Genomic DNA, 17,278 nt, shown 5'->3' with positions numbered 1-17,278 from the left:
AAATTCAGGACTCTCATCTATATGAAGTGTTTTTATGAAACCTGGATCCATAGGCACCGCTGCCCCTTTGCAATCCTGCATCCTGTATGTAGTCAGTAGTTGTTTAACTTTGTTCTGCTGACTAATTAGGCAGCTGCCATCTTGGGCCCAGCACACTTCCAACCCTAGATATGTCCTAACCGGGCCTAAGTCTTTTGTACACCCACCTGCAGCCTACAATCTTTGCCCCCTCAGGCGCTGCCACTGGTGTAAAAACCTTGTGCTCATTCAGAGAGGACATCTCTTCTTCCATTGCCTGTTTCCAGCGCTCTGCCTCCTCTTTTGGTAACTTTAACACCACCTGAAAACTCTTGGGTTCTGCAATTACACTAAACACATTTGCAGTATCTGGGGAAAAACGCACCGGAGGCACTCCTTTGTTTTGTCTTTTAGATCTTCTGGGAGAAAATTTTTCTTCTGACCCACTTTCCTCCTCAGAACTACGACCTCTCTTTTGTTGCTTAGCAACTGGTCTTTGGCTAACTCCACTTCCTTGAGAGCTCTTATCTGAACTTTCCTCCCCCTCAGACTCTGATTCTCTGTGTTTACCTTCAGAGTCATGAAGCTCCTGGGAAGGTTCAAACCAAACCTCAGTATTGGCATGTAGTCTCTCCCAGCCACTATGTTCACAAAAACTGGCATTCCTGGAGATCACAATGCCATTTGTCCCTTCAGCAAAGCGGAAACCTTTTCCCAGCTCCTGGTAACCCACAAACACTAACTGTTTGGTCTTAGGATCTCCCTTCTTTCTCATTTGTTTCGGAATTAATACCCAGGCTTTTGATCCAAACACATGCAAGTGGTCAATTTTGGGTTTTTTCTGAAACAATTTAAAGTACGGGGTTGTACCTATTGTTTGATGAAAGAGCCTGTTTTGGAGATAACACGCGGTGAGCATGCTCTCCCCCCAATAAGACATGGGCAAATCAGCATCATCAAGCATGGCAAACATCATATCTTGTAAAGATCTGTTTTTTCGCTCTGCAACACCATTCTCCTCTGGGGAAAAAACGTTTGTTTTTCTATGCCCAATGCCACGCTTTTGTAACCAATCTCTAAAGGCATTTGACATAAATTCGCCACCTCTGTCCGTCTGAATCCTTTTGAGTTTAATGGACAGAAATCTTTCCACAGATGCCACCCAGCCTTTAAACTTAGTGAACACGTCACCCTTATTCTTCATGGGAAAAACCCAAGAGTAACGTGTGGCGTCATCCACAATTGTTAGTGAAAAGCGCGCTCCACCCCTACTTACAGCAAATGGACCAATTACGTCCATGTGAACCAGCTGTAGCGGTGACTCACTAACTCTGTCACTTCTGGGGTAAGAGACTCTGTGGGTTTTAACCTTTTTACAAACATTACAATCAAGGTACTTGTTACAACTCTTTAAATTACCCCCATCAGCCAATTCAGACATTTTTAGTACACTTTTCCAGCAAGCATGCCCCATTTTCCTATGCAATAAGTGCACACAGTTGTCATGTATAGCTTTGTTATTCACTGCAGGCTGAGGTTTACTGACTACTGCTGCAACTTGAGATCCTGCTTTAAGCCAAAACAAGCCTCCCTCTGACTTAGCAGTGCCTAAAATCTCACCAGCCTTCTTAATAATGCAACTGTCTCCTTCAAAATGCACTTTAAACCCAGCTTTTAGCAAACAATCTACAGACATCAGATTGCTCCTTAATGAAGGCACACAAAGTACATTTTGCAGGCATTCACGAAGACAAGGAACAAAAACTGCACCCCCCGAAATCACTTCGGAAGTACTTCCGTCTGCTAGAGCCACCTGGCTGCGCTGTGCTGAGTTCTTGGAAACAAATAATTCATCTGAATTCACGATGTGGCGAGACGCTCCCGAATCGACCACCCAGACCGCTTGTTTCTCATCAGCAATCTTGACCTTGGCGGTCACCAGCTGAGCCGACTGTTTTTGTTTGAAGAAGTTCTTTTTCCGCTGCTGCTGCTGCTGATCTTGTCTCTGCTCCTGCACCGGCAACTGAGACTTGACCAACTCCGGACATTGTCGTTTTAGATGCGCTGAAGACCCACATCGGAAACAACGCCTAACAGCAAACGCTGACTCCTCACCAGTACGCTGCTTTTGCTCCACCTCTGGCACGGCATGAGAACTCCTTCCAAACCGCCCACCTGTAGAAGCCTCTGCAGCCAACGACCTTTCTTGCCTCTTCTGCCATTCTTCAATCAAACGCCCAGTAACGTAACCGACTGATAAATCACGCTCCTGTATGCCTTCTAGAGACAAAACTAAATTATCCCAGCTTTCCGGGAGAGAACTCAAAATAATAGCCACCTTCTCCTGCTGGTCTAACGCACAGTCTCTTTCCTGTAGCGCAGCAAACTTTAACTGTAAACTGTGTAGGTGTTCCTGCATTGTAACCCCAGGCTGTAACATTGCCTTGTACAATGCCTTGCAAATGAACAGCTTGGAAACCGCTGTCTCACGCACATGGAGTTCTTTAAGTGCTTGCCACACACCTCTAGCTGTCTTGATTCCCCTCACATACGGCAACTGGGAATCTTCCAGCCCCAAGACAATTGTGGCCCTTGCTCTTTGGTCTTTATCGAGGTCTTCATCATCAGGCTTCGTAGGAAACTTACTCACCACTTGCCAGAGACGATCCCTCTGCAGCACTGCCTGCATGCGTTCCGACCACAGCAAGTAATTGGAGTCATTCAGACGCTCAAAAGCCATCTGAACTGGTTGTGAGGCCATCTTGAGAGCGATGTCCCTGGAACCCGGAACCAGCTACTCACGACCACCGAGAGAGAAAACAGGAACCACAGCACCCAGCACTCACACGCTGCAGCTGTTGTCCTTGTGTCCGCTGCGTCACCAGCTCACCACGGTCAGGAACCAGCCAGAGAACAACAACTTCTGGAACTACTGGAACCAACACCGTTGATGCTGGCACCACCGCAACTCAGGCTGGCAGCACAATGCCCATAACCTCATGGAACTTTGGAGTGTCAGGCATAGCCCTACTGGCTTTAGCCCAAACGTAGCAGAGTTTTCCTGCACAGCGAGGAAGCTAGTTGCGGCAGTAATGACTAGTCAGCTAGACTCAGAATAACTATTTACAGGATTTATTAAAAGGAAAAATAAAACCAGCAGAGTTTCTGCATACAAATCAAAGCAAATAAATCCTCTCTTTCTCTCTCTCAAAACCATACACAGCACTTCTAACTCCTAACACACCTCACATCAAACTGTGCTAGCAATCCCTAGATAACAGAGTTGAGTGCTGCTCGTTAACCAATCAGAGTGAGTAGTTTCTAGGTCAAGCAGACCTGGGCTTTCTGCCAAGAGTAAATTGACACCAGCTTGAGTTAATTGGTGAAGCTAGAATCTGCAAGTTTCCCACGAGAACCAATTAACAGAAACTGAACATAAACCAGGGTATAAAGTGTGCATAAAAATGCATATATTTGGTTTAAAAAAACAACAACCCACATACAAATGCATTGCATTAGGAAACATGTGTATGTTTGGGGAAATTCGCACAAAAATGCTGATGAATTTCCACAGGGACTTTTTCTTTTTTTAATTGCTAACTGATGTGGAAATGCAGAACACTAAAGCTGAGGCAGGCCAAGTAAGATACCGAGAGACACCACGATTGACAAATTCCTACATCCCTAGTTGATCCTGTAATCTTCTGCATACGAAGCAGACCTTCTGCCCCTGAGCTACAACATCACCCACATCATGATGAAGGGACAGATTTTTAGTCTAGCTCCAGAGTAGCAGAGAGCACCATCTGGAGAAGGAGAGCAGGAGAGGAAGTCTTCTCCTAGTAGAGACTGTGGTGACATTGATAGTGGGGGAAATGTAACTTGTGGATGGTGTTATGGTGTACGGGACGGGCAATTCCCGAGGGATTGCTAAAGCACATGAAAACAACACACTCACCTTTCAAAAAGCTGACTTGACCATTTAATTAAACAACCCAAGCAAAGTCAGCATTGTTGCCTTTTTTTGCCAGGAGCTATTTAGCAGCTTCTTGACTCCCTCTCTCCCTCTCCCACCACCACCCTCTCGGGGTCCTCTGGCTAGAAAGCAAATGCAGAGCCGCCTGCAGTTTAATCGACCGGCTGTGCCGAAGTAAACAGTTGCCTTTACAAAAGGAACATGCAGACCGATCCCCTCTGCCAATGCCTTTGAGGACCCATTGTCAAGCCGCCTTGTATCCAAGAAGGCAGAAAGAATTTGCAAAGCGAATGCCGAGCCAGGAAGACAAAAGATAAATCCTATCATAACTGGGGGAAATGATAAGTAACTCCAGGGGCTTCTCTGGGGAAATGTGTGTTGCTGAATAGCCAAGGTTGTTGCTGTTTTCCCCCTCTTTCTTCTCCTTTTTCATTTGAAGGCACTTAAGAGCCTCTCATGCAGAAATCTTCTGAAAGATACACCTTAGAGGGGTATTGGGAAATATTGACAGATAAATATTTCACACTTATTATGAGGAGCTCAGCAGGTGGCACACACACTGCAGCATGCACAAAGGAGGCCAGATCTTCTGGGGCTCCATCTTCTTCTATAGCATGCCTGCAGCTGGTTTGCCTTTGTAGGAAGCAACCAAAGAAACGTGTCTTGAAATAGGAGCTGGGAGCATCAAATATAGGCAGTCATGTATGGTCACAGCATAGATGACTCCAAGGCAAAACCGCCACTATTGCAACTAAGAGCATGGCAGCTCTGAGTGCTGGTGGGGTCATGACAATGGGCAGGAGCAAGGGGCAGGTGTCAAGCAAGGATGCTTATCCGGTGACACGAGTCAAGCATACAATTTGGGTTTCATTGAAATCCCAGTTCATAAGAAGAGCCCTGCTGCGTCTGGTCAAAGAACCATCTACTCCAACATCCTGTCCTCAGCCTTGACTGTGCACTCTGAGGAAGCTCTACAGAGACTCAACTGTTTTGCTCAAGTCTGAGGGGAATTTAGCTTTACCATCAGCCTGACAGAGATTAATATCCTGGGTTAGGACATTGCCAGCACTCCATGTATCAGCACTGGTGGTCAGGAGCTCATCTTACACTCAAGTAGGACCCTGGTAGAGACACATGACCGACTGGCATGTTCTCTCCCTCCTGGTCGATTGTTCGGGAGCTTCAAAAATTTTCTTCAGCTGGAACATCACAGCAACTGATGCCAACCGACACTGGCACACTTAGGGGTCCTCAGAGTCTGCGCAGTTCGCGTGACAGACCTCAGCAACTCAGCATTTTGGCTAATCTACTTTATTTGCATATAAACACACACAGAGCACAGCAACATGGCTCCCTCTCTCTCTAGCATCAGACAGCAAAGAGAACAAACAAAGGACAATAGTCCCACTTCACAGAACACAGTAACACAAACATCCTGTCTCCGTCACTTCCCACTTTGTGGAGTCAAAACATATACCGTCATGTGATAGACAAAAATCCCATGACTGCAATTATGGAGCAGGAATTCTAACAGTCACATGCTTGAAGCGGTAGATGATTTTGTTTACCTGGGCTCCACCATAGCCAGCAACCTTTCCACCAATGCTGAGCTGGACAAGCATATTGGCAAGACAGCTACAGCAATGGCTCACCTCTCCAAAAGGGTATGGGAGAATGTGATGCTAGCCAAGATGAATACCAAGACCAAGATGAAGGTTTACCAGCCCTGCATGTTGAGCACACCTCTTTATGGAAGTGAGTTGTGGGTAACTTACAACCACCAGCAGCAATGCCTCAATGTCTTCCACATGCACAGCTTCAGGAATATTTTGAGCAACACATGGCAGAACAGAGTCTCAGGCAAAGATGCACTCTCCCAAACCCACATTCCCAGCATGCACACACTCCTGTCTCAGCAACACATACGCTGGCTTGATCATGCCCACAGAATAGAAGATGGCAGGATCCCCAAGAACGTGCTCTATGGGGAGCTGGCTTCAGGCACCAGGCCCATTCGCAGACCAACTCTGCATTGCAAGGTAAAGGTAAAGGGACCCCTGACCATTAGGTCAGTCGTGGCCGACTCTGGGGTTGCGGCGCTCATCTCGCTTTATTGGCCGAGGGAGCCGGTGTACAGCTTCCGGGTCATGTGGCCAGCATGACTAAGCCGCTTCTGGCGAACCAGAGCAGCACATGGAAACGCCGTTTCCCGCCGGAGTGGTACCTATTTATCTACTTGCACTTTGATGTGCTTTTGAACCGCTAGGTTGGCAGGAGCAGGGACCGAACAACGGGAGCTCACCCCGTTGCGGGGATTCGAACCACCGACCTTCTGATCAGCAAGTCCTAGGCTCTGTGGTTTAGCCCACAGCGCCACCCGCATCCCATCTGCATTGCAAAGGTGCCTGCAAATGACACACAAAGGCTGGTGATATCAACCACACCATGTGGGAATTCCTTGCAGACTACCGCAGTGCCTGAAGACAAGTCATGCATCCACAGCAATGACCGAAGGAGGAATTACCGCTGGGGAGGAGCACAGAGAGAAGAAACACCATGGTGCACCTTCTTCAGCACAACCAGGGGCATTCAAATGTAGCTCAAACTACAGAAGCGGAGCAACAGGCAGAAGCGGAGCAAAAAGAAAGAGATGGATAAAAGAGACCTCATCCCTCCGCTGGCAGCCCTTTCACCTGATTTTCCCATAACCACTTCCTGCACAGGCATGAAGATGGGGTCAGACGCCTAGAAAACCCAGCACACTGGCTTTAATACCTTACTATGCAGCAGTTATAATTACTTGGAGGAAATAATTGCCTGCAAGTGCCTGTAATTGATTAACTGGGTTAAAAAGCAGATGATTTAATCACCTAACATTCTGTAATTGGTTGGCAGCATTTACACTTAAGTTTTGTTTAATTACCCATTAATATTTATGCGGCACCCTTCCTCTGAAGAGCTTAGAGCAGTATTTTGACAACAGTCTTGTAAGGCAGGCTATGCCAGGACATGATGAATTGTCTGGGGCCTTTTGTGATGCTCATATAGCCAAGGGAGAATTTGAAAGTGGCTTCCTTGCTGCCAAGCTAGGCTGGCCAGGTAAAAAAGAAGACAAGGCTCTGGCACCTTTTCCATTTTTTGCAGTGCTAGCACCCCCTGCTGAATTTCCCTCTTCTGCACAGCTATTGAAGGTGTCTCACCCACCACTCTCAATTGCACCCCCCACCCCACATCCCAGTTGCTCCAGGTTGGCATGAGTAACTATTTCTGGACAGTATCCAGCTCAGCAGTTCCACTAGCGCAAGTGCTTTTGGCTGGGCAGCTGAAATTCCCCTCCTCTCCTCTCCCACTCAACTTCCCCTACAAACCCCAAATCTGCTGAGGGATGGTGGGGAAAACCCCAGAACATATTTAGACATGCATGGGGGTTATATGGTAGGAGAACAGAGAGAGGATGTTGCAATGGATACCAGAAAGTGCATGTATGGTGTAGTGCACGGGTAGGCAAACTAAGGCCTGGGGGCCGGATCCAGGTCTGAGGGACAGTGGACTGGCCCCCTGCTGAAAAGGTTTGCTGACCCCTGGTGTAGTGGTTAGAATGTTAGACTAGGACCTGGGAGACCAAGGTTTCAGTCCCCATTTAACCTTGAAGCTCGCTGGGTGACCTTGGGCCAAGCACTGCTTCTCAGCCTAACCTACTTCACAGGGTTGTTGTGAGGATAATATGAATAGCAAAAAGCATGTATGCAGACTTGGAGGAAAAGGTGGGGTGTAAATGAAACAAATAAACTGTTTAGTTGGTTCCCACCCTTTGTATTGTTATCTGATATCATGATATTTTCTTCAAATTTCAAAACTTACAATTTGAATATTATTATTTTTTCATTTGCTTTTCCTTAGGATTTCATGTCCCTATCAGACCACGATGAGATGCTGGAAATGATGAGCTCTGAGCTCTGAAACACTTGCTTTTGTTTACGTAGCACAAGTGCTAACTAAAGGAAATTAAATAGGTGGGCTTCTCCCAGTGTTTTACTAGGGACTCCGCGACATGAGTACAGTGGTACCTCGGGTTAAGAACTTAAATTCGTTCTGGAGGTCCTTTCTTAACCTGAAACTGTTCTTAACCTGAAGCACCACTTTAGCTAATGGGGCCTCCTGCTGCCGCCACGCCACCGGAGCACGATTTCTGTTCTCATCCTGAAGCAAAGTTCTTAACCCGAGGTAATATTTCTGGGTTAGCGAAGTCTGTAACCTGAAGCGTCTGTAACCTGAAGCGTCTGTAACCTGAAGCGTATGTAACCCAAGGTACCACTGTAAAGGTAACAGGGGTTTGAGTGTGCTATAATCATGCAACACCAGATGGCGCCAGAGAGCAGGAAATTTTAAAACACAGTTTTCCATAGAGATTTCTTTCTTGTGTTATAATTTCTCACTTGTTTATATTGGTCCCACCCTCCCATGTCTGGAATCATCCTAGCTGTGTTTTTGTGCCTGAGACAGAGAAATTATTCTGGTAAAGATTATCCCACTAGTTATCCTGCTAAATGTCTGTGTTAGCAAAGGCCAATCTAGGGGAGTGCAATGGGTTCAGTTGCACAGCTGCTGGGGTGCTGTAGCAGGTGCCACAACTTTGAGGTCCACCAAAAGGTGAGAGGCAGGGCGGTGTTGGATTTTGACATTGCACAGGACACTACTGAAATTTGAGACACCGAAACCTGCCACTGGTGTTCAGTTGCGATTGAAGGAATGGGGAACCTGAGACTCTCCGGGTATCTGTTTTTGCTTTTGCTGGACTTTAACTCCCATCTGCCACAGCCAGCACAGCCAACCATCAGGTTGCCCAACAGTGACTGGAGGGCAACAGATTCCCCATTTCCGTTGCTTTTTTTTCTGGGGGGATGCAGGGGTACGCATACCCCTAAACATTTTGTGAATCTAAGTTTGGCCTCATTGAGGGGCAGTATTTCAGTATAAGTAGGAAAATGAGAGTACCCCTAAACATTTTTTTAGAATAAAAGCACTGCCCATTTCTGAAAAAGACTAGAGGTCTCAACATTGTGTGTGTGTGTGTGTGTGTGTGTGTGTGTGTGTGTGTTTTAAAAAAGCCATTATAGACATTAAGGATGTTTTAGCATAACTGTTTTTATGATATTTGATGCAGGCTTTCCATTCCCTTGCTACCTACCCAAGTATTTGAGGCATGTCAAACTAGAATTAAAGTAATTAGAAAACCCTGAAGCAATCACCCAATCCTCTTTTATATCCCCTTCTCCGTTATTTCTTCACATGACTTATTGCTGCAGTCATGAGCACACTTTGTAAGTAGTGAGCCCCATAGACACAATGGGATTTCCCAGGTTTATACCGACATAGAACGCACTATCACCCAATCCTATTTTAGTTCTCTTTTATTTAGTTGCTGAATGCATAGTGCAATCCAATAGCCACTAGGAGTTAGCCCCGTTGAACTGAATGGAACTCACTTCTGAGTAGCATTTTGGGTGGTATTCTGCTGCAAAACTATAAATCTTGCAAGGCACAGACACCTTTTACACACAATGAATTGCCAATTCAAATCTAGATACAAACGCGCGGCCTCATTTCCCAGGGGTCTCCAGAACCTGCAAGTCAGAAAATGCATCGCTGGCTGCAGTATTGGATAACAAGGGGAGATACAGACACTCCATACTTTCCCATCCCTCTCAAATGACTTTTTTTTTCCAGTGAGAGAAACTATCTTGTCTCATAATTTGCAATGATTAAATAAAAGCAGAGAAGTGATCGATACAAGAGCTGCTTCATTATCAATTCTGCCAGAAAACTACTGTTCATTATTAGGCTGGGGGGAGGGTAGAGGTGAAATGCCATCACTTTGACAGCCGGCTGCATTTTAATCCATTGCACTAGGGAGCATCCTCCTATTTGTCAAACACCCAAAGATTGGGAGTGGGGGAATATTCACGGTGGTCTACGGCAGTGTGGCATTATGCAAAATAATTTCAACTGGTTTTAATAATCTTATGCGCAAATCGCCCGGAAATTGTATTTTTAAAGGGTGATTAATAAATCAATCATAATAATAATTTATTAGGCAGGGGAGAAATTAACTGCATTTGAATGCAGGGGAGGGTGAAGAGTGTGACATGGAAATAACTGCCCTTAAAATATAGGTTGTGCGCACATTGCTGTTTACTCTGGCTTCAGTCTGTTCCCACCGCTGGTGTTTGAAGCCAAGTGCGCCTGATGTTAGCCACAATCTATATCTATCCTGTAGTTTCTGGAGAAATACTGCTGCCGGATGCATTTTCCGTCAAACCAGCTGCAGTCCAATTTGAGCCACATTCACCTCACAGTTAAGCTGAGCTGTGTACATTGGAGACAACTGCTGCACGTGCCTATTCTTGAATAGGGGTTTGGGAGTGCAGGTGTGGGGAAACCCAACAGGTAAGGCACATTAGATCAGTGTTTCCCAACCACTGTTCCGCGGCACACTAGTGTGCCGCGAGATGTTGCCTGGAGGGAGGCGGGCGAGTTGGGCGGCGAGAGGCGGGGCGGCGGCGGCGAGGAGAGGCCGCCCAGCGCGGGGCTCTCGCCGTCTGCCTGCCTGGCTGCCTGCGAGCTCGGCGGGCAGCGCCTCCGTCCGCAGCGCCCGCCTCGCGGCTCTCATTCCCTGCCCCTGCCAAAGCTCACCCAGCCAAGCCGCGCTCTCCTTCCTGCCTTGCTTTGCTGCCTCCTCCCCCCCCACCCCCAAAGCTTGGAGGTTCCCCGGCAAGGGGGAGGGAAAAAAATTGAAACTTACACTTTCGTGCGTCCCTCCCGGCGTGACGCTGCGTGCTGACGTCACAGGGCTGTAATGGTGGTGTGCCTCGAGATTTTTTTCATCAAACAAGTGTGCCTTTGCCCAAAAAAGGTTGGGAAACACTGCATTAGATGAAGACATCCACCTCTCCTTCTCTGGTGTGTACAGCAATGTGCAATTGTGAGTTGAAGCACAGTGTGGGAGAAAGGACCTTGCTGCATTTAAATCACTGACGTGTACATAAGCAGCTATTCAGTAGGCACACAGTAATATTTTTTGCATGGCTGCCCAACAGTACTTATGCCAGGTGCAAAGAACCCAAAACACACAGTCCATGGAGCTGCTCTTTTAACCATTGGTTTTATACACATCTCTGTTCCAAAATATATGAAACTAAAGTATTGGGAACTCGAAGAAATGTCTCACGAATATTTCACAGATCTTTCTGAGGATTTTCCTTATTAAATGTTGGAGGAGGAGGACTCTGGGGTCTTATTGGGGGAGGGATATGAAAATGATGTTTAAACCACTTACTTTATTAAATGAGATTTGCAAAACAAAACATTTGCAACTAATTTTCCGTGAAATGTGTCTGCATTTACCTGGTAGCATCAGAAAGAAGTCTGAGCAAACTAGCACTCCTCAGAAACAGCAGGTGTTCTGTCATAAGGCCAAAACTCTTAAACTGCCTAGATATTTTGCCTGTAAAGTGTGACCTTGCAAAAAATAATAATTCATGGAGGAGACAGAGAGAGGGAGATTTAATGGAAAAGGCCAGAAAAACAAAGCTTATAAAGTTTTTAAATATATACAGCTGCATTGGTACATTAGATTTTTTAAAATAAATAAAAAATCAATACATTTGCAGAGTAATACTTTTATTGGGATACAGAAAATGTTACAAAATATTCAGCAGACTTTATAGAATCGTTATTCAGGCTGGATGATATAATAAACAGAAATAGCCAGTGTGGGATAAGTGCATTTGGGGCAGGATAGAAAATCCCCAGTAGGGGCCACGGTGCAATTTCAGAAATGCAGAAATCGCCATTTCAATATAAATATAAAAATGAAGGCTTATTAGATTGTGTTTGGGATGGGAATGTGGTACTATGTGGGTTGTGGGCCTTTGTTGCAAGTTTGCACGGGTCTGCAGAAAATGATGCTTGGGCCCCAATCACTCTGTCTTTGGGGATATAGCATTGCCTAGGAAGAGGTTTGTTCCCACCTTGATTGACCTTGACATGCTGACAAGGCATCAAATCATCCCATCCTGGGGTCCACTTGCAACCCAGCTCTGGGGACGAGGCTGCAGCTTTGCAAAGCTCCAACGCTCAGCTTTGTTTTGTTGGCTTGCATCCAGACAGAAAGAGATTCACTTTTAATTATTCAGAACTCATCTTTCCTCCCATTAAAAGCAAATGGGAAACGGATGGGTTTGGGCAATGAATCCCCAGCAGGATATTTAGGTTTAAAACAAAACCTGTCCAGTTAAATGTTTCCTTACAGAAATGGATTTGATTACTCTAATCTTCCCCCTTCAGTTTGTGTAGTTTGAGGCAAGCGCTGTGCAAGGGATATAAAAAGCTGTATTTAAAAAAAGAAAAGAAGAAGAAGAAAGCCCGACACGGGATTTGCAGCGATGCCTTTAATGTTTTCTTCAATCAGGAGGAGAAAAGAAGGGAGGATTTAGGTTTTGTTTCTGCTTGGCTCTGCTTTGTGTGGCCTGTTTGATTCGCATTCGAGACCACTCTTCTCCCTTGTCTCTGTAGGACACTCTTGGGCACCTGTTGAAACCAGAAATGAAAAGGAGGCACAAAACCAATTTGAAGTCCTATTCACTGCATTGTTTGGCTGAGGCCTGGGTGAAGTGATCATGCCCCGTAGGCAAAGGGAAAGATTCACTGCATTTATACCCCTCCAAAGAAGCCATCTAAGCATGGTGTACATTGTGAAATATGTGGTGTTTATACTGAACTGGGCTTAATGGTGGCTAATGAAGGCTGTTAGCTTTCAGTTTCATAGACACAAGATGGCACCTTCATCCTAGGTTTGTTAGTTATCCCCTTGGTTCCCAAGCAGGGGATGGAGGGGGATCCTCATTCCTGGGTCTGGAAAGCTGTCATCCAAAAGCCTGGTCTACCTAATAGGGTTGTTGTTCAGCTAAAGTTGCTCATAGGGGAGATGGAATACTGATATCTTAAATAAATGGCAGCTCCTTTTGGGGAAAGATGAATAAATGCAACCGCAGGCCCAGTATCTGATTATAATTGCCATGTTTACTTCCCTTGCATCCCACTAAATCTCCTGCTGGAGATTCTATGTCAGACAATATGGAGGTGATGTTATGGCATCAGAAAGTATGAAAAGGCTTCAGACAAGACTCTTTGGCTTCTTTCCCTTGGACTGCTTTGAAATAACTAAAAGCTTCTGGAACAAAAGTGCAATTTAGGGGAGATTATGGGCATTTGCCTGTCCAAGCCTTCATTAACAAACCTTATTACAGGCATTTCTCTCCATGTCGGCTTTCATCTTCCACACGCTAATTTTTTTTCCCCTCTTTCACATGGAGAACAATCTTCTCTGCTGAAAATGTGATGTTAGATTTGGAAGAATGGGAAGTGATAGCCGGTATTGGCTGGTATATCAAGCCAACGGAGACCGGTATTGGGATCTAGGAATGCACTAAAGACTTCACCACTGGCTCCACTCTTCAAGAGATCATAGCCCAGCTTCTTGATGGGTTTTTACTTTAAGTCAACCAATCAAAAAGCTGTTTCACCTTCCCTACTTTCCAGCTTGGTGTAGTGGTTAAGAGCGGTGGACTCATAATCTGGTGAACCGGGTTCACTTCCCTGCTCTTCCACCTGCAGCTGCTGGGTGACCTTGGGCTAGTCACACTTCTCTGAAGTCTCTCAGCCTCACTCACCTCACAGAGTGTTTGTTGTGGGGGAGGAAGGGAAAGGAGATTGTTAGCCACTTCAAGACTCCTTAAGGGGAGTGAAAGGGAGGATATCAAGTCCAAACTCCTCCTCCTCTTCTTCTTCTTTCCCTGTTGCCTAATTCCAGCAGCAGAGATATGGGTATGGAGAGTGTGCACAGAATCAGGACCACATGAGTCTGGGGGCAAGATCTTGGTATACATTGCTAACTGAGAGGGTACCTTTGAAATGTGACTACAATGAATTGTCATTGTTGAATTCTAGTTTTTTAGTCTGTTGTGCTGTTTCCTTTTTTCATTTCTCTGATGGAAGTCAGTGGAGACTGGTCCCTTAGGCCAACAAGGGCTCAGCCCTACGAAGAGAAATTCCAGCAATCTTTTCTGAAGTGGGAAAAGAACCCCACGCATGTATGCAATAATGACATGATTGACAGATGAATTGTCCATCCCACTTGCCTCCGGGATGGGGCCAGTTAATGATCTGTCCTCCAGAGACAAAAAAATAAGTGGGGGGTGGGTTCCCCACCCTACTTGAGATCATTATTGCCAGTTTAGCAGACAGTTGTGGGCAAAACATACCAATGGTCTGACTCACTATAAGGTAGGATCACATAACCAGTTCATAGAGGAACCTGGGTAATAGTATACTGTAATCAGGATCTAGGAATCTTCATGGGCATGAATGCAACAGTAAACCTCTCTTATGGGCCCAATTTTCTAGCTTCTTCCAACTGGCACATGGTGCACCACATTGGTGCGCCAGCTCTTCATCCTATTGGTCAACTGAAATGAGCCACTTGGTTTGTTCAGTTTTTCCCTTGGGTTGTTTAGCCAGCTTGTTCACTCGTATTGCTCAATAAATTTTGATGAGCACCATGTATATGAAGTTTGCAAAATGAGAGTGCTTCATTTTTGGACCAGAGCCAAGGAAATCTTCTCTGTTCAATGGATATGATCTTCTGTGGATATTCCTTTTCAAGATGCTCCTGCCAAAGTCTTTTTCATTCATCAAGTATGTTTTGGTGTGCTCTTATTTGAAAAGGATTTCAGCCTAAACAAAGTCTAGTGCCTCATGAATGTGAGAGGAGCCTGTCGTCGTTGTTTTCAAAGCAAATGAAATGTGTAGCAATGACAGCAAAAGAAACCCATTGTGTGTGGTTTGACAAAGCTTCCCTTTTGAGTCTTCTTGGCTCAAATGACAAGAATCTTCTTTTTTCATCATTCCTTCTGCTTCATGGCTAATCTAACAATTGGAAGGTTTTCCTTTGGTTTCTTCCAGAAGACCTGTATTATATTGTGCATTCATTTGTCTGCACAAAATTTGTGTGGCGATTGTGCATGGTGTTGTCAGATGGTCATTTTTCCAGGACGCTCTCTCATCACTTTTCTTACTGCAAAAGTCCAATTACAGTGATACCTCGGGTTACAGATGCTTCAGGTTACAGACGCTTCAAGTTACAGACTCCACTAACCCAGAAATAGTACCTTGGGTTAAGAACTTTGCTTCAGGATGTGAACAGAAATCACGCGGTGGCAGCAGGAGGCCCCATTAGCTAAAGTGGTGTTTCAGGTTAAGAACAGTTTTAGGTTAAGAACGGACCTCCAGAATGAATTAAGTACTTAACCTGAGGTACCATTGTACTTCGTTACACAAAGGCACTGTAGTGCCCTTGCTATTTATTGCAATGCACCTGCTTTCTTAAGAGTGGGCTACAGACACAGACCTCATTGCATCAAGGACATATATACCGGCGTTCCGTGTGCTGCGCTGGCTCGCCAGATGCAGCTTTGTCACGCTGGCCACGTGACCCGGAAGTGTCTCCGGACAGCGCTGGCCCACAGCCTATAGAGTGAGATGGGTGCACAAACCCCAGAGTCTGTCAAGACTGGCCCGTAATGGGCAGGGGTACCTTTACCTGTACTCAGATAGATGAGAAATCTGTGCAAAAGTGCTGATGTTATGGAGGCAACCTTTGTATCCCTCAAACACTTAAAAAGTGGCTGTAATATGCAAAAGGCCAGAGCAGAGAAGTTCATGCACATGAGTGCTTTGACCCAGGTTAGAGTGGCTAGGATATGGCATGGGCAATAATTTGCCCACAGTTGCCACTACACACTACATTGTGACTGCACATGCAGAGACCGAGTGAATCATGTGAAGAGACCCTTGCATAAGCCTTTTTACATGGCAAAGTCTGGGTTACTGTCCTCTTTCCCAGTAATGATGCACCAGCCCTTCGTAGATGATCAGATGACCTCCACAGTCTCTTCCAACTCTGCTTCGTGTATACCTGTATATACCTCTAGTGGATTGCATGCCCACAACCTGAGACTTCTCCTGCACAGAAGTCATTACTGCTAAAACTGCTTCAAGTGCCTCCTGGTTCTTGGAGACTATGGGATGGGAGAAGGTGGGGAGTCTACTAACCCGTCTATTGCCAGAGCAGCCTCTTCTTCCTCCCCACCTGGCCTGATTCTTCCTCCTTCCTTCCCGTACCCTGGTTCCTCCTTGCGGGCATTGCTAATCTCCATAAATCATTGGTCCCCTCTCCTGGGTCACTCCCCTGGTCCCCTGCCTCCACCACACACTCTTCAGAGCCCTTCCAGTCTCTGGCAACCACTCCCCCAAAATGAATATAAAATAAGGACTGAGTGGCCATATATACAGCAGTTCAGTTCTAATTAAATGTCTGCACAAAGGAGAAGCATGTGTGCGTTTGTGTATGAGTGTTCAGCCTTTCCAGTTGTTGCTAGCATGCATCCATACACATTATGCAAGCTCCCATCCAATACGACAGCGTTGCTTCTCTTTACAGGAACAGTTTGCGGTTCCCATTCCCCAAAGCTCACCTAACTCTTGTTGGCCCCTTCAGCTTCCTAGAAGCTGTTACAAGCTGCTGCTGCTAAGTGGAGGATTTGCTGAGGCATTCCTCTGCACAGATAAATTAGGCAAGTGGTCAGAGAAGGCAGAAAAGAGCAAGCGTTCCTGTATGTCCTGAGAGTTGGCATGAAGGTTCCACACGATCCGGTCTATTTATGAAGCCAAGCCACAGGGAGAAATCATCCAAACCTTTGGCGTCAGGTGTCATCTCCCCCTCTATTTTAAGCCTTCAAACCACTCTCTGGAGAGCAGGCTTAACTGAATGAGTGTCAGTCAGCTCAGCAGAAGTGATTACAGTTTGGGGTGCTTGGAATATATAGAGGAGAGCAGCCTATTGGTATGAATATCCCTCCAGTGGCAGATCAGGCCTATAGGTTAGATAACCTCCTAAGCTAAGGTGACAGCACTGTCCAAGCACATTCTACTAGCTACACTCTCTCTGGCAAATGTAGAAGCAACTGGAAGAAGCAACTATCACCCATGAGGCAAGGGAAGGTGACTGCCTCAGGCAGCAGAATCCACAGGGGCAGCAGATCCCGATGGAGATATTTCTTTCTTCCCTGATGTTCCTGATGTAGACATTCCCTGTCCACTTCTTCCCTGGCAGGAAAGGGTGTGCAATTGGGGGGCGAGGTCTGCCTCAGGTGTCACCCCTGCTAT

This window comes from Podarcis bocagei (assembly GCF_964188305.1).
Source record: "Podarcis bocagei genome assembly, chromosome: 2".
NCBI classification, from domain to species: Eukaryota; Metazoa; Chordata; class Lepidosauria; order Squamata; family Lacertidae; genus Podarcis; species Podarcis bocagei.
The sequence above is the reverse complement of the archived record's forward strand: the minus strand, read 5'-3'. Positions refer to the sequence as shown.